This window comes from Pleurodeles waltl, chromosome 12 (genome assembly GCF_031143425.1).
Source record: "Pleurodeles waltl isolate 20211129_DDA chromosome 12, aPleWal1.hap1.20221129, whole genome shotgun sequence".
NCBI lineage: Eukaryota > Metazoa > Chordata > Amphibia > Caudata > Salamandridae > Pleurodeles > Pleurodeles waltl.
The window spans coordinates 354131938-354155594 of record NC_090451.1 but is presented as its reverse complement, the minus strand read 5'-3'; the positions used below and the strand labels follow the sequence as shown (position 1 = coordinate 354155594).

The window sequence follows — 23657 nt, the reverse complement described above, 5'->3', positions numbered from 1 at the left end:
TTGGTTACGAGTTATTCCTTTGAGTGTGTGAATTGCAAGATTGATGCTGTAAGTACAAACAATGCTTTGCACTTCTCCAAGATAGGCCTAACTGCTCGACCAATCTATGTTAAAAATTAGAGCATTAGTGATCTAGTTTTCACCCCTGTAAACCAACGTGTGGTTGCCTGGACCCCCTGCACAGTGTGTTTAGCTTTGCACACTACCTAGAGGGCCAGCCTCCTACATTGCCCCACGAACTGCGTCTAAATATGTGTAAGTCATCCCTGTGGCAGGCCTTAGATCCCTAAGGCAGGGTGCATTATGTTTGATGTGAGGACATATCTGCATGAGCAGATACGGCCCTATGATGACAGGTTTGATTACTAGATACTGCTGGTGATCTGAGGAGCCAAGTTAAGTTATGTACTGGACACTCGTCATTACGAGTCCCCAGCTGCATAATGATGTCATTGAAGCCTAGGGTGTTTGGTATCAAACACCTCGTCTTAATAAATCCAGGTTGATGTAAGCCCTGGATTTATTATGCACCAAGAGGGCACCTTAGAGGTCCCCCTGACATATACTAATCTCCTAGTGTGTTAGCTGACTGGTATTGACCAGCTTGCCATCACAGACATGTTTATTATGTCCTGGAGGTGAGAGCCCATGCTCCGAGGTCAGAAAGAATGCCTACTTCGGAGGAAGGTGTTGTCATCTCCTCCAGTAGGATGGCTAGTGAATCTTCATACCAAGGCCAGGGGCTTTAAATACTCTGCCGCAGGCTGGGTGTTACCTGTCAGCCAGCACACTAGAGGACCTGTATGTTTCAGGGGGCACCTATATGGAAGGTAACTGCAAACGATTTGCAGTGGTGGCTGATGAACCATGAGTAGGTCAGCAGCAGACCGCTCCCCCTTCTCAAACCATATCTGACAGTGGTGGCAAGTACATCACTTCTGGGATGGGGCGTCCATATGGGAGAGGTGGAGATCAGAGGGCTGTGGCCTCTTTCGGAATCTGGACTCCAAATCAACCTGTTGGAGCTCTGTGCGATCTGATTGGTATTGATAGCCTTTCTATCCTCCATCAAGGGAAGGCTAGTGCATGTGTTCACGGCCAACACTACCAACGTGGTGCTGCAACAAACAAGAAGGGGTAATGTTGTGTACCCTCTCTCAAGAGGCCCTGCATCTCTGGACATAGCTAGGTCAGCTCATTTCACTGGTGGTTCAGAATCTGTTGGACTCTCTGAAAGTCAGAGCTGGCGAACTTGGGAGACGATGCCTTGCAGATAATGAATGGCAGCTCCATCTCAAGGTGGTGCAAGGTCTCTTTTAATAGTGGGTAAAGGCTTGGTTTGATCTAGTTGCCACTGTTATGAACCTGCACTGTTTGTAGCTCTGCATGCTAGAATTTGCAAGGTGGCTGATGGTCAGAGAAGCTTTTTGTCTATAGTGAAGCTCAGTCCTCCTATATGCCTTTCCACCCATACCACTCCTGCCCATTGTTATCAAGAATATCAGGCATGACTGGGCCCAAGTCGTCCTTTTGGCTCCAGACTTGGCACAGAGAGTTTGGCATTTCAGGCCATTGAGCATGGCCATTGATCCTCCGATCATGCTGCCCCTTCAGGAGGATCTCCTATCACAAAAACAGGAGAGGCTTATCTACCCAAATCTGTCAACTCTCTGCCTTTTTGCTTGGAAGTTGAGCAGCAACATTTGACAGCTTTCGACCTTTGTCCCATAGTCTGTAACATTATCTTGGCAGCCATGCTTCCCTCCACCAAGATGGTATATGCCTGCTGTTGGCAAAAATGTGTATCATACAGAAAGACAATTGGATCCCCTTTATGGCCCCCAGCAAAACGTGCTGGGGGTTGCGTAACTAGTTAGCATGGAGGAGTCTCGTTCGTTATCGGAAAGGATTGACAGATTGATAGCTCTTTCTCGATTCTGTGGGTGGTGGTGCATGGCCGTTCTTAGTTGGTGGAGCGATTTGTCTGGTTAATTCGGATAACGAACGAGACTCCTCCATGCTAACTAGTTACGCGACCCCCAGCACGTTTTGCTTGAAGCTATTTCCATTTTTCTCTTCAAATAAAATAATTGACTGTTGAATGTTTACCAACACTACTTATCGTGTTTACAGTGCTTTGTATCAATAGATAACTCTGATGTGGGGTCTTACAACTTACTAACTCAGTATTGTAGCAATTGGGAGGTCTGGGGTCCAGGCCCTCCGGTTTTAAGTTCCCACAGCCTTTCTAAAATTCTGCATTTTTCACAGGAAGTCATCCGGCCGGACCCTTCTTTTTTCCCTGAAGCAACTTGTAAATCATGAACCTGTGGTTCTTAAACTAGACTAAGAAAATATATTTTTCTGTATATATATATATATATATAAGTTATATCGAAGAAAAACGTTATCATATTGATTACATGATTATAGGTGGTTAAAAATTGTTCCAACATAGATAATTATTAATTCCCGGGAAGTAAATTGGCAAGATATATCATATAAGTATAAATATATAAATAAATATACATAAATAAAGATATATATAAATATTGGCATTAATGCATAATTTGATCCAAACAACAACCCCAATTTAAAATCAGTAAATATCTATCAAATATGAAAAGAGACAATTCAATATGCTAAGTGCAGATAATAATGACTATAACCAGTTCAGGTTCAAAATTATCACCTAAATTGGCATGTATAAATTATGGAAATCCAAATAATGGCTTTAGCAATAGGTCTATCATCGATAGAACAATCTCATAATAATTTCAACCAATTAGATGACAAATAAAATTAACCTCATGTATAAAAGATAATTAAATATATATATATCAATGTAAAAGAAACTATTTACAGTTGAACCGCCATTGTTGGTAAAGTACTTGTGTCAAAGTGCAATCATATCTAATCTATAATGTGATAGACAGTGTGTAAAAATGAATGAATAAATAAATAAAAGTTAAATTCTTCAATTGTAGATCTGGCTCTACTGGCTCCAGCACCAATTAAGAGCAAATCCTCATTAGAAACAGATCTTCATTTAACATCATCAACATAGTACTGTGAATTAGAAGTCTCCTAGAGATCCAATTTAGAAGAGGAGAAGAGAATCTAAGATGGACATATAACTCAGCATCTAAATTATGCCCCCATGGGTTTTCAAAGTCGAGTAATAAGATAATTTTAGATTCCATCCGTCTTAGCTCTGCTGCTCTGTTTCCTCCCCGCAGATTGGTTCTGATTGTTTTAATTCCATAGAATATCAAGGAACTACAATCACCCTCATGAGCCTCCCAGAGGCATATATATATATATATATATATATATATATATATATATATGTGTGTGTGTATATATACACACAGTAATAATTAGGAATTCGCTCAAGAAAGCATTGGTAAGAATTAGTGAAATGAGGTGAGAACCTAAGTGACACCCAGTGACCAGGAGAGCAGTACCTGGCCTTCCCAAGGACTAACAAAAGAACTTAGAAAAGGGATTGTGCAAGAACAGGACCAATCTAGGAGAAACCAAAGGTGGATTCTGGCAGAAGAGGACCTGCAAAAGAAGGGGACAGAGTCCAGTCCATGATGGAGTGTCCAGTGGGGCAGGAGCTACTACCCTCCCTTCTGCGGATGAAGATCCAGATCAACAGTGGAAGAAGAGGACCAGCTGTGGAGCCCAGGAGCTGAAGAATAGTCCTTGGAGCGGTGCAGGTGGTATCTCACATCGGTCGCAGGGTCGCAGATGGTCAGTGGTGTAGGAGAACCACTAACAAGCCTTGGCAAATGCAAGAGGAGCAAAAGAAGAGTTGCAAGGCTGAAGAGGACCAGGGAGGTCCAGGGGACCCAACGTGGGAAGTTGGCTTGGTGTGTGGTGGGTACCTAAGTTACTTACACGTTATACCAGGTCCAGATATCCCCTATTACTGAAGTGTAGGCAGTGTCTAGAAGCCAGGCTCTCTAGAGGTAGCTGTGGGTGAGCAGCCAAGGCTTATCTAGGAGACATCCAAAGTTCATACAGTAACACTGTAGTCACACAACACTTAAACACATGAAAGAAAACCCTCAGTGTTACAAAAATAAAGGTACTTTATTTTAGTGAACACAATTACCAAAAAGTACTAGATAGGCAACCCTCCAATAGGAGGCAAGTAACACATTAGATAGGTACATTAGTAATCAGAGCTAAGCATAACTAGCAGTAGAAAACAGTGCAATAGCAATAGGCAGTAGTGACCCTAGGAGGAGCCCAAACCATATATTTAAAAAAATGTAATGTGAATGCAGGACCCCCGCCCCCATCCAGGTAAAAGGAATCTGTAGAGGGGAGCTGGAAGAACTAGGAACCCCCAAAGGTAAGTACCACACTGCCCCCAGCGACCAGAAAGAACGGAGTAAGTAACTGGATTTTTCCCCAAACCACCAAAAGGACTAAAAAAAAAGAGTAATGCAACAACCAGACAAGACTGCAAGAAACCACCGGTGGATTCCTAAAGAGGGAGTCCTAATAAGGCGACAAAGTCCAGAAGTCGTAGGAGTGTCCAGTGGTGGAAGGAGCCACTACCCACCTGTCTGTTGTTGCAGGAGTTGGTAGGATGAAGACAGGCAGCAATGCAGCTCTGGAGTCGGTGAAGATTTCTTGGAGGATGCAACTGACATACCACACTGGATGGATGATTGCAGTCTGTCTGTGGCATGGAAAAGTCACCAACAAACCTTGGCAAAATCAAGAGTTGCGGTAGATAAAAAGCAGAGCTACCAGGGATCAGCAAGGTCCAGGAGGACTCAGCCCATGAGGGAACATCCCAGGGGATCCTCAGCGATGCAGAAAGTACACAGAAGAAAAGGCAGCCTCCACAAGAGACCAACTGGAAGAGGACCCAGGAGTTGCAGAGTAGTCCACGTAGCACAACTAAAGAAGGGTTCCACGCTGCAGAAAAACGCAGAAGCACACAGAGGGCTGTGTGTCACGGGTAAGAGTGCTGGGGCCACACGGAGCCTGAAGATCGCTTGCAGGAGATGCCAACAAGCCTTGACAGCTGCAAGAGGCAAGCTGCATGGGGTTCCTGTCCTGCATTGGAAGACAAGGACTTACCTCCACCAAAGTTGGACAGCTGGCAGAGAGGACCAAGGGGACCACTCCAGACCACCACCTGTGACGCAGGATCCACACAGCTCAGGATGAGAGGAGATCCACGCAGCTGGTTGTCGTTGCAGTTGGTCCCTGCAGGTGCAGAGGAGTGACTCCTTTGCTCCAAGGAGGATTTCTTCTTCCTTCTCTTGCAGACTGAAGACTTGCCGCCCTTCAGAGGATGCACAACTGGGGGAATGTTGCAGAAGCAGGAAGGAGCCGTGGAAACAATGTTGCAAGCAGAGTCTTCATCGTGCATGCAGCTTGTCGTTTCCTGGAGGGTCCAGTTGCAGTTCCAGTGGCCAGAAGATGAAGTAAACGATGTAGAGGAATCCTGCTGTTGTCTTGCTTGTCAAATCTGAGGACCCACCCAAGAGAGAGGCCCTAAATAGCTGTGGAAGGGGGATTGGTCACCTAGCCAGATGACCACCTATCAGGAGGGGGCTCTGACGACACCTGCCTGATCTGGCCACTTAGATGCTCCCAGAGGCTACTGCCCACCTTGGATTCAAGATGGCAGAAATTAAAGGACCCTTTGGAGAATCTCTGGCCACCATCCCTAGGGTGGTGATGGACAGGGGAGTGGTTTTGCGCCAGAGATGGGACTTGAGGTCCCTGAACCAGTGCAGACTGGTGTATGCAAGGCGGTCACCAAATGTGCCCTTCAAAGCATACCAGTGGCTTGGGGATGCTCCTCCTCCCAAGCCATGTAACACCTTATTTCCAAAAGGAGAGGGTGTTACCCCCCTCTCCCAAAGGAAATCCTTTGTTCTGCCTTCCTGGGCTTGAGATGATCAACAGCAGGAGGATAGAAACCCATCTGAGGGGTGGCAGCAGCTTCAGCTGCCCAGAAAACTCTGGAAAGTTGGTAGGAGCAATGCTGGGGGGTCCTCCAAGGTTCCCCAAGTGTGCATAGAGTCCTACATCCAATACTTACAACAGTACTGGGTTATGATTCCGACATGTTCGATACCAAACATGCCTAGGTTCGGAGTTATGATTATGTAGCTGGACATAGGTAGTGACCTATGTCTAGTATACGCTTAAAATGGCATCCCCACGCTCACGAAGTCACATAAAATGGGTCTGGAGTTCATGTGGGCCCCTCTGCTCATGCAGGGATGCCCTTACTCACAGGTACATGAACCCTGCCCTCTAGGCTAGGAGGGCCTATCATAGGGGTGACCTACAGTGACCTGGTGCAGTGACCTGTAGTGAAAAGGGTGCATGCACACAGGCTACAATGACAGGCCTGTGTATACACTTTGCATGGGCTCCCCAATGGTGCATAATACATGCTGGTGCCCATGGGGAACTCCTGGTGGCCCAGTTACCATGGTACCATATACTAGAGACTTACAAGGGGGCACCAGTATGTCAAATATGGGGGGGTGTAGTTGTAGGAGACTGACCTCGTTTGTAGTGGGTACCTAAGGTACTTACACCTTATACCAAGGCCACTTATCCCTTATTAGTGAAATGTAGGCAGTATCTAGAAGCCAGGCTGTCTAGAAGTAGCTGTAGGCAGAGCAGCCAAGGTTGAACTAGAAGACATGCAAAGTTCTTGCAATACCACTGTAGTGTTGGAGAAGAGGTCAGGGAGAGGGTCACTCTCTTCTTCCTACCCCTCATCTGTGGCCATGAGTAGGGTCAAATTTGCCATATCATAGTAGGATTTGAGGCAGTTGATATGAAGTACCCTAAGGGGACTTCTTGCAGTGCCAAGGTCTACCAAATAGGTGACGTCACCCCTCTTTTCCACAATAGGATGTGGTCTACTCCATTTGTCTTGGAGTGCCCTTGGTGCCACAGGCTCCACAACGCACACCTTCTGTCCTGGGTGGTACTGTGTCAGGACAGCCTTCTGGTCATGCCATTGCTTTTGAAGCTCTTGGCTGGCCTGAAGGTTCTTAGTGGCCTTTTTCACGTAGTCAGCCATCCTTGATCTTAGGCCAAGCACATAATCACAGTGTCTTGTTGAGGGGGCTTCAAGGGTTGCTCCCATCCCTCTTTGACAAGAGCAAGGGGTCCCCTAACAGGGTGGCCAAATAGGAGTTCATAGGGGCTGTAGCCCACTCCTTTTTAGGGTACCTCCCTGTAGGCAAAAATGGGGCATGGTAGGAGGACATCCCATCTCCTCCTGAGTTTTTGAGAGAGTACCATGATCATGCCTTTGAGAGTTTAGTTAAATCTTTTAACAAGTCCATTTGTTTGTGGAAGAAAGGGTGTGGTGAATTTATAGGTTACAGCACACTCCTTCCACCTAGCTTTTAAGCATGCAGACATGAAATTACTACCCCTGTCTGATACTACCTCTTAGGAAAGCCCACCCTGGAAAATATTCTCAGTAGGGTCTTTGCCACTGCAGGAGCTGTAGTGGTCCTTAAGGGAATTGCTTCTGAATATCTTGTGGCATGGTCCACTACCACTAAGATGAATCTGTTGCCAGAAGCAATTGGAGGGTCCGGGGGCCAACGGTATCATCCCCTACCCTTTCAAAGGGCACCCCAACCACAGGCAGTGGGGTTAAGGGGACCTTTAGGGTGCCACCACTCTTTCCCCTTCTTTTGCAGGTCCTCTTCTTCCAGAATCTACCTTTAGTTTCCTCTGGTCTGGTCCTGTTCTTGCACAGTCCATTTTCTAAGTCTGCTTGTTATCGCTGATCCCCTGGTCGCTGGACTTCACTCGGGTACTCACCTCTTGGGGTTCCTAGTTCTTCCAGCTCCCCTCTAACTACTCCATATCCTTGGGTGGGGAACTTCACTTTGCAGTCCACTATTTTAGCACATAGTGTGGTCCCCTCTTAGGGCCACAACTATTTTTCACTCATTCTTAACAATGCTTGTTGTTTCTTGTACCAGTTCCTCATTATTACTGGGTGTGTGTGTCCAGTTCCTAATTATTACTGTGTGTGTGTGTGTGTGTGTGTGTGTGTGTATATGTAATATATATATATATATGTTTGATGGCATGTGTAGCTGCAGATACACATGCTGTGCACATCCCGCCATCTGGTGTTGGGCTCGGAGTGTTACAAGTTGTTTTTCTTCGACGAAGTCTTTTCGAGTCACGAGATCGAGGGACTCCTCCCATTTCGGCTCCATTGCGCATGGGCATCGACTCCATCTTAGATTTTTTTTCCGCCATAGGGTTCGGACGTGTTCCTTTTCGCTCCGTGTTTCGGGTCGGAAAGTTAGTTAGAATCTCTGAAAAATCGTCGGTATTGTTTGCGTTCGGTATAGGGTCAGATCGACACCGACTTTTGAAGAGCTCCGGTGGCCCTTCGGGGTTTTTTCGATTCCCCGTCAGGGCCTGGTCGGACCGGCCACGTATCTCTTCAAGGCTGATGGAACGGACCCCATTCCGCTTCTGCCCAAAATGTCATAACAAGTATCCGTATACAGATCAGCATCTGGTCTGTAACTTGTGTCTGTCTCCAGAGCACAAGGAGGATACCTGTGAAGCCTGTCGAGCGTTTCGGTCGAGGAAGACATTAAGAGACCGAAGATCGAGAAGACTGCAGATGGCGTCGGCACCGACAGGACAAGGGCGTTTCGAGGAGGAAGAAGAAACCTTCTCCATCCAGGAATCGGACTCGGACGAGCTCGATCCCGAAGAAACGCCAAAAACCGTGAGTAAGACGTCGAAACATAAAACTCACGAGAAGACAACAAAAGCCCAGGGGACGCCACCGCCAACAGGCCATGGCTTAACCTGAAAAATAGGTGACCGATCATCGGCACCGAAAAAGGGCATGCTTGTGGCGAAGTCATCCGACTCCGGTCGAGATACCGCCACACAGCAATCTCGTGCCTGAAACAGCGGCTCCGAGCAGATTCGGCACCGAGACAGTGGCACCGAAATGGGTCGGCACCGAGACACCGCGACGCCGAAAATAAAGGTTGCCTCAGAGCCCAAAAAGGCGACCGAAAAGGTTTCGATTCCGAAACATCCAGCCTCGGAACCGAAAACAGGTTCCTACACATAGGAACAGGGATTGTCATCCCAGATGCAAGGACATAAGTTCGAAGAGGAACTTGAATCAGTAGAGCCAGACTACACTCAAAGAAGGCTCCACATTCAAAAAGACACAGGGAAGATAAGCACTCTTCCCCCAATTAAGATGAAAAGAAGACTTGCCTTTCAAGAAAAGGACAAGCAGGCACAGGCAAAGGTGGCAAGACAAACAACTTCACCACCATCAATGCACACATCACCGGTAGTAACTCCACCACTGATGCAATCCCCGACTCATACTGCAATGAGTCAAGATGATCCAGACGCATGGGACCTTTATGATGCTCCTGTATCAGATAACAGCCCAGACTGTTATCCTGCGAGGCCGTCGCCACCTGAAGACAGTACATCCTACACGCAGGTGGTCTCAAGGGCAGCTGCTTTTCATAACGTCACCTTGCATTCAGAACCAATTGAGGATGACTTTTTGTTTAATACACTATCCTCCACTCATAATGCTAAAACATTCCAAACAAATATTTCAGGATCCTGTAAAAGGCAGAGCCATAACTCCAAGGGTGGAGAAGAAGTACAAGCCACCGCCAACAGACCCTGTTTATATTACGCAGCAATTAACACCAGACTCTGTGGTTGTCGGGGCAGCTCGCAAGAGAGCAAACTCTCATACCTCGGGAGACGCACCACCTCCAGACAAGGAGAGTTGCAAATTTGATGCTGCGGGTAAAAGGGTTGCAGCACAAGCAACAAACCAATGGCGCATTGCCAACTCACAAGCACTTTTGGCAAGATACGATAGAGCTCATTGGGACGAAATGCAGCATTTCATAGAACACTTACCCAAAGAGTTCCAGAAAAGGGCACAACAAGTGGTGGAAGAAGGACAAAGTATCTCCAATAATCAGATACGGTCAGCAATGGATGCAGCAGATACGGCTGCAAGGACAGTAAATACTGCAATAACGATAAGGAGACACGCATGGTTGCGTACGTCAGGATTCAAGCCGGAAATACAACAAGCCGTGCTGAATATGCCCTTTAATGAACAGCAGTTGTTTGGGCCTAAAGTCGACACTGCTATTGAGAAACTCAAAAAAGATACTGATACGGCAAAAGCCATGGGCGCACTCTACTCCCCACAGAGCAGAGGCACATTTCGCAAAACACAATTTAGGGGAGGGTTTCGAGGTCAACCTACAGAGGCCACACCCTCACAAGCAAGGCCCACTTATCAAAGCCAATATCAGCGGGGACGTTTTTGGGGGCAATATAGAGAGGGACAATTCCAAAAGAATAGAGGGAAGTTCCAAAGCCCCAAAACTCCTCAAAACAACCAGTGACTTCCAAGTCACACATCCCCAACACATAACACCTGTGGGGGGGGAGACTAAGCACATTTTACAAACATTGGGAGGAGATAACAGACACTTGGGTACTGGCAATTATCCAGCATGGTTATTGCATAGAATTTCTCAAATTCCCTCCAAACGTCCCACCGAAAACACACAATATGTCAAAACAACATATAGATCTTCTAGGACTAGAAGTTCAGGCATTGCTGCAGAAAGAAGCAATAGAATTAGTACCAAACCAACAGAAAGGAACAGGAGTTTACTCTCTGTACTTTCTCATACCCAAAAAAGACAAGAGTCTGAGACCTATATTAGATCTCAGAACATTAAATACCTACATCAAATCAGATCACTTTCACATGGTGACATTACAAGACGTAATCCCACTGCTCAAACAACAAGACTACATGACAACACTAGACCTAAAGGATGCATATTTCCATATACTGATACATCCTTCACACAGAAAGTACTTAAGGTTTGTATTCCAAGGGGTACATTACCAATTCAAGGTGTTGCCATTCGGAATAACAACTGCGCCAAGAGTTTTTACAAAGTGCCTGGCAGTCGTAGCTGCACATATCAGAAGGCAGCAAATACATGTGTTCCCGTACCTAGACGATTGGTTAATGAAAACCAACACGCTAGAACGGTGTTCACAACACACAAAGTATGTCATAGAAACCCTCCACAAACTAGGTTTCTCAATCAACTACACAAAGTCACACCTTCTGCTGTGTCAAACACAGCAATACTTATGGGCGACAATCAACACAGCAAAAGGGATTGCCACCCCAAGTCCACAAAGGGTTCAGGCATTTCACAATGTAATGCAGGCCCTGTATCCAAAACAAAAAATACAAGTCAAAAGGGTGATGAAACTCCTAGGCATGATGTCCTCATGCATAGCCATTGTCCCAAACGCAAGGTTGCACATGCGGCCCTTACAACAGTGCCTAGCATCACAGTGGTCACAGGCACAGGGTCAACTTCTAGATCTGCTGTTGGTAGACCGCCAAACATACACCTCGCTTCAATGGTGGAACAGTATAAATTTAAACCAAGGGCGGCCTTTCCAAGACCCAGTGCCACAATATGTAATAACAACAGATGCCTCCATGATAGGGTGGGGAGCACACCTCAATCAACACAGTATCCAAGGACAATGGGACACTCAGCAAAAACAGTTTCACATAAATCACTTAGAACTATTGGCAGTATTTCTAGCGCTGAAAGCATTTCAACCCATAATAAGCCACAAACACATTCTTGTCAAAACAGACAACATGACAACGATGTATTACCTAAACAAACAGGGAGGGACACACTCAACACAGTTGTGTCTCCTGGCACAGAGAATATGGCATTGGGCGATTCACAACCACATTCGCCTAATAGCACAATTTATTCCAGGAATTCAGAATCAGCTAGCAGACAATCTCTCTCGGGATCACCAACAGATGAATGGGAGATTCACCCCCAAATACTGAACACTTACTTCCAGAGTTGGGGAACACCACAAATAGATCTATTTGCAACAAAGGAAAACGCAAAATGCTGAAACTTCGCATCCAGGTACCCACAAGATCAGTCTCAGGGCAATGCGTTATGGATGAGTTGGTCAGGGATATTTGCTTACGCTTTTCCCCCTCTCCCACTCCTTCCATATCTGGTAAACAAGTTGAGTCAAAACAAACTCACTCATACTAATAGCGCCAACATGGGCAAGACAACCTTGGTACACAACACTACTAGACCTCTCAGTAGTGCCTCGTGTCAAACTACCAAACAGACCAGATCTGTTAACGCAACACAAACAACAGATCAGACACCCAAATCCAGCATCGCTGAGTCTAGCAATTTGGCTCCTGAAGTCCTAGAGTTCGGACACTTAGACCTTCCACAGGAATGTATGGAGGTCATAAAACAAGCTAGGAAACCTACCACTAGACATTGCTATGCAAATAAGTGGAAAAGATGTGTTTATTACTGCCATAATAATCCAATTCAACCCTTACACGCATCTGCCAAAGACATCGTAAGATACTTACTACATTTGCAAAAGTCAAAGCTAGCTTTTTCTTCCATTAAGATACATCTTACCGCAATTTCAGCTTACCTGCAAATTACGCACTCAACTTCACTATTTAGGATACCAGTCATAAAAGCGTTTATGGAAGGCCTAAAGAAAATTATACCACCAAGAACACCACCAGTTCCTTCATGGAACCTCAACAGTGTCTTAACACGACCCATGGGTCCACCTTTTGAGCCCATGCACTCTTGTGAAATGCAATACTTAACATGGAAAGTTGCATTTTTAATTGCCATCACATCTTTAAGAAGAGTAAGTGAGATTCAAGCATTTACCATACAAGAACCATTTATTCAAATACACAAGCATAAAGTAGTTCTACGGACAAATCCTAAATTTTTACCAAAAGTCATATCACCGTTCCACTTGAATCAAACAGTAGAATTACCAGTGTTCTTCCCACAGCCAGATTCTGTAGCTGAAAGAGCACTACATACATTAGACATCAAAAGAGCGTTAATGTACTACATTGACAGAACAAAACTAATTCGAAAAACAAAACAATTATTTATTGCTTTCCAAAAACCTCATACAGGAAATCCAATTTCTAAACAAAGCATTGCTAGATGGATAGTTAAGTGCATTCAAACCTGTTATCTTAAAGCAAAACTGCCTATTACACCAAAGGCACACTCAACTAGAAAGAAAGGTGCTACCATGGCCTTTCTAGGAAATATTCCAATAACCGAAATATGTAAGGCAGCTACATGGTCTACGCCTCATACATTTACCAAACACTACTGTGTAGATGTGTTAACGGCACAACAAGCCACAGTAGGTCAAGCAGTACTACGAACATTGTTTCAAACAACTTCAACTCCTACAGGCTGAACCACCGCTTTTGTGGAGATAACTGCTTACTAGTCTATGCACAGCATGTGTATCTGCAGCTACACATGCCATTGAACGGAAAATGTCACTTACCCAGTGTACATCTGTTCATGGCATTAGTCGCTGCAGATTCACATGCGCCCACCCGCCTCCCCGGGAGCCTGAAGCTGTTTAGAAGTTGATCTTGAACATTTGTAAATTTGTAAATATATCACTTTAAACTACATTATGTACATACGTATTCACTCCATTGCATGGGCACTATTACTAGCATACACACCTCCTACCTCACCCTCTGCGGGGAAAACAATCTAAGATGGAGTCGACGCCCATGCGCAATGGAGCCGAAATGGGAGGAGTCCCTCGATCTCGTGACTCGAAAAGACTTCTTTGAAGAAAAACAACTTGTAACACTCCGAGCCCAACACCAGATGGCGGGATGTGCACAGCATGTGAATCTGCAGCGACTAATGCCACGAACAGATGTACACTGGGTAAGTGACATTTTCCATATATATATAGAGAGAGAGAGTGTGTGTGTGTGTGTGTATACTTACCTCCAGTTGGTGGACTGCCTATAAGTAGTCTAGTATGGTGTTACTATAATAAAGTACCTTTATTTTTGTAGCACTGTGGGGGCCCTTTCATGTGTAATAGGTTACCATGTTACTGTTGTGGTATTGCATAAGCTTTGCATGTCTCTTAGCTAAGTCTTGGGTGTTCATCCACAGTTACCTATATAAAGCCCTGGTCTTCTAGACACTGCCTACATTCACTAATAGTGGTTGTCTGGACGTGGTATTTGGTGCCAATATCATAGGTGTCCAACACACTAAAGGCCAGCTTCCTACACCCACCTACCGATGCATAGGAGTGCTGCTTACTAAAAAATGTCTGGATCCAGTCTGACACCTTGGGATAATTCTAAGGTAAGGAACCAGCGGCTAAATAGAGTCTCTATCAGATAAGGTGTTACTAAAAGTAAATAACTTATTCTTTTCGTGCAGTATAATGAACCAAATAGGTCCACTTTCTCTTTTTCAGAAGTCATGCTTCACTGTGTAGCTGCTGAGGCTTGTGTATAGGGACACAGTTAACCATATTGATATGTCCACCTACTATAAGTGGACCAGTTGTGAATGAAGAGATTTAAGTGCATATACTCCTCCTGTGCCACGTTTAATGCATAAGTAGATACCTGAGAAATCAGGTTCCCTTGGTGTAATTTATTCAGTAATACCCAGGGCGTAGCTTGGCCAGTAAGATTTGTTTGGGGGGGCAGGGTGAGCTTCAGATTTTCTGGCAATCAGGCTGGTATGTAATGTTATAATACATTATACAAGCCTGGTGCATAGTTAGGGGGTCTAACGGGCAGTGGAAAGGAATAGTATCATGAAATGGTGGGAGTACTAAGAGAAAACACTCTGTGTGTGTGTGTATAAACATCCCTGATATCAGACCGGCATTGCACAATACCAGGCTAAAAGCACCTGTACCCAACTATTTATCAGAAAATACATTTATGTGATAGAGACATCTAGTTGCTGATTCCCTCCCTTAGAATTTACCTGAGGCGTCAGACTGGATCTGGAGATTTTTCTTTGAGCAGTACCCTTTCGCGCCACCAGGTGGTGTCGGTTGACTCCATGTCCATCGTTGGCGGCCTGGTCACTGAGATGGCTTTGCAGTCGTACATAAGACCCACCCCGGCGCACTGATGTCAGTTCTTTTTTCTGCACCACATGCAGATCGGGAGAACATCTACCCTAGTCATTTTTTTTACTAAATTCAACCTTTTTGTCATCTTTTTTACTTCTTTGGTGCGTTGAGGGATGTCTCGAAAGACCAACGTCAGACCGTTTCGATGTCTGTCACCACTTGATGTCAGTCAGTGACCCACACCTGGTGTATTTGTGGTGTCTGGAGCGCAACCACGACCCAAAGTTGTGTCCCGAATGCCGGACCATGAACCCGGAGGCTTTGGGGGAGCAGTCCGTGAAGCTCATGACAGCCTGCATTTGAAATCTTTGGGACATTTGGGTCACAAGAAAAGGATGTAGAAGAAAGCCAAACGTTCTTAGACTCCACCCCATCGCCTTATTGTTCTGCAGACAGATCCCTCTAAGGTGCCTTTGGGGCCTGGGGGTTCGGATGGGCTATTCGGGTTCCATGTGGGTGGCTTCAGCCTTCAAGGGCCCCTCCGGGTCGTTGTTTGATCCGTACTGATGCCTGTTTTGCCAGCGCGACCTTAGACATCAAGGCTGTCGACAGCGGCTTGGCCTACAATTGCCGTCTACCCAATCCTCATTCCTGACGATCTGGAGTAGGAGGATTAGCGGCGCTTCCAAATTGAATGGGGTCTATTCACCCCATATTGGATTCTGACACTTTTTATTGTGGGTACAAATATGGGGAAGTATTGTAGGGGTCACTGAACCCTTTGGAATACCAGCTTGACAACCCTGACATGGACTGGGCACAGGAATTGTGAAAGGCTAGTGGTCTGGATACTTCTCCAGACGCTGGCATGCTGTCTCCTCCTACCGTGGCTATGGAGGAGGGAACACCTTACTCCATGGTGGTCCTTGACCTCGAGCTTCCCTCTGTAATAGTCAGGGCTAACCTCCTGACAGAGGTGCTTCAGTCTGGGGGTTCCACTTCGGATCCACTCCTTCCTTTTAATGAAGCCCTCACTGTGAGAAAATGCATTTTATTGACATTGTTAGCCCCCACTTTTTTCTGATGTTTGATTTAGCCTAGAAGTTGTTTTGGCAAGGACCCCGGCTAACCCGGTTCCCTGAGCCAGAGCTCTTTCCCTAAAACTGTTGGCACAATTGATACACCCTTAACTGCAACTATAAGTCCCTAGTAAATGGGTACATAGATACCCATGGCATGGGGTACTTAGGGTAGGCCCCTGAGGGCAACAGTACTTATTGTGCCACCCTCTAGGGCCATGCATCCAGATGCACCCACCACTGCCATCGCAGACTTAGTGTCCTGGTGCATACCTCAAAGGCAAACTCGACATGTCACTGCCTGTGTTCCCTGTCCACCAGACACTGCATTTACTATGGGTAAGACACCCCTCTGGCAGGCCTTACAGCCCTAAGGCAGGGTGCACCATATTATATGTGAGGGCATTGCTGCATGAGCAATATGCCCCCACTGTGTCCTTGCCAAACCTGGGACATAGTGAGTGAACAGAGCAGCCATTTGAATATGTGCAGGACACTGGTAAACAGGAGTTTCCCAGCTACATGATGGCCACTCTGAATCCTGGGTTGTTTGGTATCAAAACAACTCAGAATTATAAATCCAAACTGGTCCCAGTGTTGGATTTATCCCTAAATGTACCCAGGGGTCACCTTAGAGATGCCCCCTGCAAACGATATCTACCCTTGCATGGTTGCTGACAGGTTCCATCCAGCCTGCCACCACCAGACATCCAATCTACAACCTTGGGGTAGAGATCCATCTCTCTGCGTTGTAGAACAATGCCATTCCTGGGTGAAGGTGCAAACAACCCCTCAATCAGGAATGTACATGGCCCTGGCGACAAGCTTCAAAGGGCTTACTGCCTTTGAAACTCTACCCCCAGGCCTGCTGCTGGCAGGGCTACTAGCAGGAAATATCCGCCTCCGTTGCCAACCCCCACTTTTGGCGGGAGCAACAGCGGGAAAATAAACAAAGGGTGGGAGGAGTGGCCCCACCTGGCATGCACCATGCCTAAAGGTGTTGCCTGCGAGGTGGATACTCCAGTTCAATTTCCTCCATCTTGGATTGAAGGAAAATAGCCAAACCTGTGTAGGGATGTGACCTCTGCCCACCGGAAGTGGTCACTTACTGGGTGTAGCCCCTCTAAGGTAGATGACCCATTGGCCAAAACCAGTTTCCCCTAAAACTCCCACTAAATATAGTATTTAGCGGGCATCCTTAGACCCAGAAATCAGATTTGATGGACAAAAAGATCAGCACCAAGAAGAACCAAAGCACGAGGACTGTGGTCCTGCTGCACCAAAGTAAAGGCGCCAAACCCTGCCTGTTGCACCCTGGACCCAACAGTTGCTCTAAGGAGCTGCTGGACAACTCTACAAAAACACCAGAGGACCGCCTGGGGCTGCAAAAGGACCAGAAGGAAGCCCCAGTCGAGGTACTTTAGGTGCCCCCCAGACCTCCTACTAGAGTGATCCCATTGTCCTCAAGCAACTTACCTCCTGCTCCTGAGGGTATCCTTGTGCATAGCTCCTGGCTGTCCAATTCACTCTGAACCTGGCCGCCCTGTGCCCTGCACCGAAGAACCTGATGTGCCCTAAGTGTCCCCCACCCCTGGCAAATCTGGCACTCCATGGGGACCCAAAGGATTCATCTTTGAACTTACCCTGCAGTTCTGTTTCCAATTGGTCCCTCGCAATGACCCTGCATCAGCTCTAGAGACTTTCTCCCACTGCTCCCTATGGAATCATGAGCAGCTCGACCTTCTTCAGCTAGTACAGTGTGCCCACCAACCACCTGGACCAACGTGCAAAAGGAGAACTTGGTAAACCAACTGTACGATTTTATATGCATTTTTAGAGGTGATCCTCCATTGATTCCTATGGTGCGTAATTACGCATAAAACAACTATTTTTATTAAACTTCAGAAATTCATATCTTGAAAAGTACTTACCCAATTCTGATGTTCTTGGTCTTAAAATGTATATAAAAATCTGAAGTATATTTATAAATGGGTCTCGAGTTATTCCTTTGAGAGTGTGAGTTGCAAGATTGATGCTGTGAGTACAACAAATGCTTTGTACTTCTCCAAGATTGGCCTAACTGATTGACCAAGCTATCTTAAAAATTAGAGCATTAGGTGGTTTAGTTTCTACCCCTGTAACGTGTGGTTGCCTGGACCCCCTGCACAGTGTGACGGGCTGTGCACACTACATAGAGGGCTAGCATCCTACAGTGGCTTGATACAATCAAGACTGCTTTACTTCTTGCCATCAGCTCAGCTCACAGAGTGATTGAGCTTCAAGCTCTTTCTTCCAAGCCACCATTTTTGTCGGTCCACTGTAACAAAGTGGTGCTCAGTACAAGGGCCCCTTCCTTCCTAAGAATGTTAGGCCTCTTCACATAGACCAATTCATCACTTTGCCTTCTTTTTATGCACCCCCACATCCCTATCATGAAGAGAAGAGAGTCCACTATCTGGATCAAAAAAGAGCGTTGCCGTTATACTTCTATTGGAATAAAGATTTCCAGGTAGACGATCAACTCTTTGTTGGATATGTGGGTGCGAAGAAAGGGAAGGCAGTGCAGAAGCATACCATCTCTCAATGGGTATTGCTCTGCATCAAAATGTGCTATTCTTTGGCAAGGAAGCAACCCCCTGAGGGCTTGCGTGCTCACTCCAGCAGAGTAACTGCTGCTACCACAGCATTAGCACCTGGAGTTTCTGTCCTGGACATCTGCCTTGCAGCAACAGGGGCATCCCTGCACACGTTAACAAGACATTACTTCCTGGATGGTCTGGACTGTAGAGACGGCTACTTAGGTCATTCGGACCTGCAGCACTTTTTAGTATGACTTGGTTTGCAGCCCACCCCTGACAATGGTATTGCTTGGGTATCTATTCTAAGGTAAGGAATCTGCAACTAGAAGTCTCTATCAGATGAACAAGTTACTTACCTTTGGGAACAAGTTATCTGGTAGAGACATATTCTAGTAGAAGATTCCTTACCGACCCCCCCCATCCTCCCCACTGGCGAACTGATTTCTAGGGACAGGGATTACCATTTCAGGGCCCTAGCTCTGGCACACCACTTTCAGTGTTCTTCATGGCTCCATGCTACTTGCGTGGAAAGTCGTGAAAAGAAACTAACGTCAGCGTGCCGAGTTGATGTTATGTACGACCACTACGTCATCACGGAGACCACGATGCCAGTGACGGATGCGGAGTCGACTAACGCCACCTGATGGCGCGCAAGGGTACTGTTCAAAACAAATATCTGGATCCAATCTGACGCCTGGGGGAAATTCTAAGGTAATGGATCTGGAACTAGAATGTCTCTACCAGATAAATCGTTACCGAAGGTTAGTAACTTGTTCATTTTGGGGGTAACAACAGCCTTTTTAATGCCCATCTTGCTACCTTTCCATGTCTAAAAGTGCACCACATAAAATGAATGTTGGGCTGCAAGGATACCCATGCCATCAGCCTTTAACAAAATAGATGCCAGGTACTTCCCTATGAAGATTCTTGATTTTTTTTCCATTCTTTGATCCTCCCCTCTTTAAGATGAGTTGCTTTTAAAAAGCACAGATCTTCTCCCTACCTTGATTGTTCTAATTTCCTGCCATTGGCAGAGTTAATAATCCCTTGCACTTTAGATGCTGCAGTGTACATATCCACTCTTGAAACTCTTGCTTGAATATAAACTTCCATTGTGCTCCCTAGGGCACTCAGTGTTGACTGCAACTACTTAACTTATCCTTGACCCTTGGAACGCTGCACAGGCACATCTTCTTAAACATGTCCAGGTTTATTTTTCTGGTGCTTCCCTAAGTGCAGCTGTAGGAAAGTACCATCTTGCCTGGCATGTTACCCCCATTTCTACTGTATGTATGTTTGTTTTTGCCTATGTGTCACTGGGTTCCTGCTAGTCAGGACCCCAGTGCTCATAAAGTATGCACTGTATGTGTTCCCTGTGTGGTGCCTAACTGTATCACTGAGGCTCTGCTAACCAGAACCTCAGTGTTTATGCTCTCTCTGCTTTTAAAATTGTCACTACAGGCTAGTGACTAATTTTACCAATTCTCATTGGCACACTAGAACACCCTTATAATTCCCTTGTATATGGTACCTAGCTACCCAGGGTATTGGGGTTCTAGGAGATCCCTATGAGCTGCAGCATTTCTTTTGCCACCCATAGGGAGCTCAGACAATTCTTACACAGGACTGCCACTGCAGCCTGAGTGAAATAACGCCCACGTTATTTCACAGCCATGTTACACTGCACAAACTTTCCGGGGTCTCCACTGCAGCTACTGGTGCTGCCAACCCCTCAGGCAGGTTTCTGCCCCCCTGGGGCCTGAGCAACCTGGTCCCAGGAAGGCAGAACAAAGGATTTGCTCTGAGAGAGGGTGTGACACCCTCTCCCTTTGGAAATAGGTGTGAAGGGCTGGTGAGGAGTAGCCTCCCCCAGCCTCTGGAAATGCTTTGATGGGCACAGATGTAAGCCAGTCTACACCGGTTCAGGGTTCCCGCACCCCTGCTCTGGCACGAAACTGGACAAAGGAAAGGGGAGTGACCACTCCCCTGACCAGCACTTCCCAGGGGAGGTGCCCAGAGCTCCTCCAGTGTGTCCCAGACCTCTGCCATCTTGGATGCAGAGGTGTGAGGGCACAATGGACAGCTCTGAGTGGCCAGTGCCAGCAGGTGACGTCAGAGAACCCTCCTGATAGGTGCTTACCTTTCTCAGTAGCCAATCCTCCTCTGGGTTATTTAGGGTCTCTCCTGTGGGCTATTTCTCAGATAACGAATGCAAGAGCTCACCAGAGTTCCTCTGCACTTCCCTCTTCAACTTCTGCCAAGGATCGACCACTGACTGCTCCAGGATGCCTTCATAATCGCAACAAAGTAGCAAGAAGACTACCAGCAACATTGTAGTGCCTCATCCTGCCGGCTTTCTCAACTGTTTCCTGGTGGTGCATGCTCTGCGGGCTGTCTGCCTGCACCCTGCACTGGAAGCCAAGAAGAAATCTCCAGTGGGTCGACGGAATCTTCCCCCTGCCAACGCAGGCACCAAACTTCTGCATCACCGGTCCTCTGGGTCCCCTCTCATCCTGACGAGTGTGGTCCCTGGAACACAGGAGCTGAGTCCAAGTGTCTTCCACAGTCCAGTGGCCCTTCTGTCCAAATTTGGTGGAGGTAAGTCCTTGCCTACCCACGCTAGACAGTAATCCTGTGTACTGCGTGAACTGCAGCTGCTCGGGCTTCTGTGCACTTTTGCAAGACTTCCTTGGTGCACTGCCTAGCCTAAGTCCCCAGCACTCCGTCCTGCATTGCCCAACTCGCTGGCTGCGTTGGATTCCGACATCGTGGGACCCTCCTTTGTGACTCTGAGTCGACCGCTGTCCTCAGATATTCTAAGTGCCTGTTCAGGTACTTCTCTTCTGCAGGGGCTCTCTGAGTTGCTGAGCACCCCCTCTGTCTCCTTCTCCAAGGGGCGACCTCCTGGTCCTTCCTGGGCCCCAGCAGTACCCAAAATCCTCAACCGCGACTCTTGCAGCTAGCAAGGCTTGTTTTCGGTCTTTCTGCGTGGAAACAACTCTGCATCCTCCAGCACGCCGTGGGACATCTTCTGACCAAAGGAGAAGTTCCTGGCACCTTCCGTTGCTGCAGAATCTTTGGCTTCATCCACCCGGAGGCAGCACTTTTGCACCTTCATCCAGGGTTTAGTGGGCTCCTGCCCCCCCACCGGACACTTGCGTGACTCTTGGACTTGGTCCCCTTTCATTACAGGTCCTCGGGTCCAGGAATCCATCTTCAGTGTTTTGCAGTCAGTTGTTGTCCTTGCAGAATCCCCTATCTCGACTTTACTGTCTTTCTGGGGTAGTAGGGTAACTTTACTCCTACGTTTCACGGTCTTGGGGTGAGCTATCTTGGACACCCTTAGTGTTTTCTAACAGTCCCAGCGACCCTCTACACACTACACTAGGCCTGGGGTCCATTTGTGGTTCGCATTCCACTTTTGGAGTATATGGTTTGTGTTGCCCCTAGGCCTATTTCTCCCTATTGCATTCTACATTGTTTGCTCTACTTGTCTAACTATTACTTACCTGTTTTTGGTTTGTGTGCATATAATTTGTGTATATTACTTACCTCAGTAACTCTGAGTATTGTGTTTTATTATGATATAGTGCTATATGATATAAGTGGTATAGTAGGAGCTTTGCATGTCTCCTAGTTCAGCCTAGGCTGCTCTGCTATAGGTACCTCTATCAGCCTAAGCTGCTAGAACACTTCCATTCTACTAATAAGGGATAACCGGACTTGGCACAAGATGTAAGTACCACTAGGTACCCACTATAAGCCAGGCCAGCCTCCTACAGCAGCAGTCAGGGCTTTTTAGTATTCTTTGAAAAGGCCATACTCCTTGTCTGTGTCTGCTACCTTATAATGGTTGACTCAGGACCCCTTTCTGTTGTTCCTGCTTTCCTTGTATGTTAGAGCTCTGCATATTCTTTGAACAGTCTGCCACTGTGTTCTTAAATCTTTTGCAGTCCCATTTCTTGTCAATCCTATTAGTTTTCTCAGTCGCTCAGCAGTTTCTTATTTCAGGGTTCTACAAGTGACTTGGCCTCATTAAAGAATCTCCTTTGTCTATCCCATCTGCTATTGCTTCAGACGTTTTACTGTGTAGTGCAGTTTGGTGCAGTTGAGGTATAACTCTTGGAATTGCACACACCCTTCCATTCCCAGTTCTCCCAGTACCCCCAGACAGACAGATCAGATATGTTGATTTCCAGGTTCTTCTATTGGATGTTTTTCTATCTTCATTATTTCTGTTATTTTTATTATCCTCTGTCTATTTTTTACTACGTGCATTCTTCCCAGCACTTCGATGCTCTGTGAGTAGGAACGCGCTTTGTAAATCTCCAATTACATTACATTACTGATCAGATACCATGTTCGTGTTTAGGTTCATGCTTCCAGGGTTGTCCCTGCCAGTCACACATTCCGGGTGTTGACTAGCATTTTGTAACATTTAGTGGTATGGATTAAGGCAATGCTGCCTCTAAAACCACCACTGCCAGATGGATCATGCCCAGTATCTGTAATCATTACTTTTTATATGAGGTTTCTCCTCCACTTCTTTCAAATTGATGTTTGCTTCTGATTCATTTTCTGGGCAGATCATTTTAAGAGGGAATGCACAGTGACTTTGTGGGCTATTCCACTTTCTGTTCTAATCCTTAAGTCTTAAGTATTTCATTTGAAGGCTTCCCTATGCTGTATTATTCCATCATTTCATTCTTCCTCAGTCTGCTGAGTCAACCCATTTACTGGCAATTGTTGGGAACCAGGGATAGGAGTAGGATGAAGCAGTATATATGGAGACTCTTATCACTATCCTTTTGGCATTCTCACCTTCCCCTTTATCATCAGTTAGTACTATTATTTATAGCATGTCCTCCTACACACTGGATACTGGAACACTGGATACTGCTACATGGCTTTCTGCACAGTCATTAGTGGTCTGAATTTGCTACTT

At 46.3% G+C, this 23657-nt stretch overlaps 1 protein-coding gene across 1 annotated transcript in view; it reads left to right on the top strand.

Moving 5' to 3' along the window:
• The window catches only part of TDRD12 (tudor domain containing 12), a 184520-nt gene that overhangs the window by 43618 nt on the left and 117245 nt on the right, over positions 1-23657 (top strand). The gene's annotated exons all lie outside the window — the stretch shown is intronic.